Raw genomic sequence first — 1,932 nt, 5'->3', positions numbered from 1 at the left:
CCCCCCCCGACACCCCAGTTTGCAGGCCTGGAGGGGGTCATTACCGCCGTGCTGGACGAATTCCCCCACGTCTGGGGCAAACGGCGGGAACTCTTCGTGTTCCTCTTCATTGTGACGTGTTTCATGGGCTCTTTGTCCACGCTGACTTTTGTAAGTAGCTGATCCGGCCACTGGGGGGGACGGAGGGGAGGGGAAGAGCCGGTCTGCAGCCCCTCGTGAAAGGGAGGGGGGGTCTGCTGCAGGCCGACCTTTGCGATATATCGCAAGCCGGCATTGAGTGGGGTCCCCCACATCACTCTGGATCATAGACCATGGTTGAGCAAGGATGGGACGCAGTCCGGAACTTGGGAGAGGCCCAGAGTTGCTTGGAAGATGGGCAGCTATATAAATAACAACAACAATAACAACAATAATAACAGAACTAAGAACTAAGGAGAAACTTCCTGACAGTGAGAACAATTAACCAGTGGAACAACCTGCCTCCAGAAGTGGTGAATGCTCCAACCCTGGAAGTTTTTAAGAAGAGACTGGACAGCCATTTGTCTGAAGTGATGTAGGGTTTCCTGCCTGAGCAGGGGGTTGGACTAGATGACCTCCAAGGTCCCTTCCAACAATATTATTATTATTATTATTATTATTATTATTATTATTATTATTATTATTATTATTATTATTATTAAACTTGGGACTTTACTGATGGTTAGAGGAAAGAATAAAGGATTAGGAATTTAATATGTATTAGCGTATTTTAATATGTATTAGCGTATTTTAAGCACGTTGGTTGAAAAATCATTATTACATGTATGGAAAAAAATAATAAAATCTTACAAAAAAAACTAATAACAATAACGAGAATGACAATGACAATGAATGATAATGAGGATAGAGTTGGAAGGGACCTTGGAGGTCTTCTAGTCCAACCCCCTGCTCAGGCAGGAGACCCCCTATGCCATTTCAGAATAACAGAGTGATAGAGTTGGAAGGGACCTTGGAGGTCATCCAGTCCAACCCCCTGCTCAGGCAGGAAACCCTACACCATTTCAGACAAATGGCTGTCCAGTCTCTTCTTAAAAACTTCCAGTGTTGGAGCATTCACAACTTCTGGAGGCAGGTTGTTCCGCTGGCTAATTGCTCTAAATGTTTTTTTAAAAATAAAATAAAAGGAAATAAAATATCAGTTGCAAAAGGCAGCTTTACTCGGGACAGCGAGACATCCTACGACAATACCTCTAATACAACAAACATCTACATCTGCCTCTCCTGGTAAGTGGACAAAAAACACCAGATCCGGTCTGATATATCTGACTGTGTGACACACCAAAGCTAAACGACAAAATAGTAACAATAAAATAAAACAATGAATGAAATAAATGAAATAAAATAAGAAATGAAATAAAGATATAAAATATAAAATTAAATATGTAAAATAAGAAATGAAATAAATGTATAAAATATAACATAAAATAAATATATAATATAAAATGAATAATAAAATAAAAAGGTCTAGGCCATACTAGCCTGAACACACCTGCTCTCGTCTGATCTCGGAAGCTAAACAGGGTCAGGCCTGGTTAGTACTTGGATGGGAAACCGCCTGGGAATACTGGGTGCTGTAGGCAAAATAAAATAAAATAAAATAATACAATACAATAATATAAAATAATAAAAAATAATAAAATAAAATAAAATAAAAATGCAGAGGGGTGAGGGAGGGGGGATGTATCCCAGAGGAATAAGAGGCAATTCAGCCTGGATATCATGTGTGAGAGAAAGAGGCTGAAGACGGCACCTCCCTAAGAGTTCCCAGAGGAGGCAGATAAATATAGTCTGGCAAGATTCTGTCTAGAGGTGTGAAGCAATAAAGAGTTCAGCTTGGAAGGATCACCGTGTGTCGTTCCTGGTTTGGGCTCTGACACACGGGAGCAAGGAATT

General features: G+C 40.8%; 1 pseudogene; it reads left to right on the top strand.

Annotated features, from left to right (window-relative positions):
* Positions 1 to 1,501: 1,501 nt before the first annotated feature.
* LOC114923824 lies at positions 1,502 to 1,619 on the top strand (annotated as a pseudogene).
* Positions 1,620 to 1,932: the final 313 nt, after the last annotated feature.

This window comes from Protobothrops mucrosquamatus, unplaced genomic scaffold, assembly GCF_001527695.2.
Source record: "Protobothrops mucrosquamatus isolate PMUCROS unplaced genomic scaffold, P.Mucros_1.0 scaffold20189, whole genome shotgun sequence".
Classification (NCBI taxonomy): domain Eukaryota; kingdom Metazoa; phylum Chordata; class Lepidosauria; order Squamata; family Viperidae; genus Protobothrops; species Protobothrops mucrosquamatus.
Note: the sequence above shows the minus strand (reverse complement) of the source record. Positions and strands in the feature narration are given on the sequence as shown.